This window comes from Chrysemys picta, chromosome 7 (assembly GCF_011386835.1).
Source record: "Chrysemys picta bellii isolate R12L10 chromosome 7, ASM1138683v2, whole genome shotgun sequence".
Classification (NCBI taxonomy): Eukaryota; Metazoa; Chordata; order Testudines; family Emydidae; genus Chrysemys; species Chrysemys picta.
The window spans coordinates 81266683-81267531 of record NC_088797.1 but is presented as its reverse complement, the minus strand read 5'-3'; positions in this window follow the sequence as shown (position 1 = coordinate 81267531).

The window sequence follows — 849 nt, the reverse complement described above, 5'->3', positions numbered from 1 at the left end:
GCAAAATAAAAAGGGAACATGTTTACAGATAGAGGATATGGCTGAATTCAATGGGCAGGGTTTTTCAGGGGTTAGGGAAAGTCCTAGAAAATACAGATAGGGAAAATCCTGTGCCCAGGTATGCCCAATGTGAGGGGGCTTCCACCCCCATTGCTCCCTTCTTGTTTATAGGGGGAAGAACCTGGGGCAGATGGTATTCTCTTGTGTGTATTTTTACCTCATTACATCTGGTTTAGTATGTGTTTTTGCCATAAAGGCATGCAATTGGCCCCATCACAGCAAAAATGCACATTAAATCCATCTTTTAACTTGCTATCATATGAATTTTGGCAGTTTTTCCGGAGTGCTCCATTTAAATGTTTGCAATATTGGGGATTGGTTTATGTATGCTCTTATTTTATTTCCTTTGTAGTCCTTAAAGGACAAGGATTATTACTTAAAGGAGGAAAAGGAGAGGATAGTTGTAGAGCAGAAGAAATCTGAAACATGTAAAATATGCCCATGTCCTTGGAGGGCAGGATTCTTAAACAAAACAAAGGAGTGATTTGAGTTTTGTCCTTGTAAAATGAAACCCACCTGACCATATCTAAGTTCAACTTACATTGAATTAAAGGAGGAGCTAGAACCTCAGCTGCTGTGAATCAGCATTGCTCCCTTGACTTCAGTGGAACTAGACCAATTTATACCAGCTGAGGATCTAGCCTCAGAGGTTTAAAACTAGTAATATGGTGTGTTTTATTGCTTTCAAATTTGGTAGTTGTTTTATCAGTATCAAGAACTGTTTGCGAGTGTCAGGCAGCAGCACGTTGAACTAAAAATGCCAGTTCATAGAATAAATCTTCTAACAAA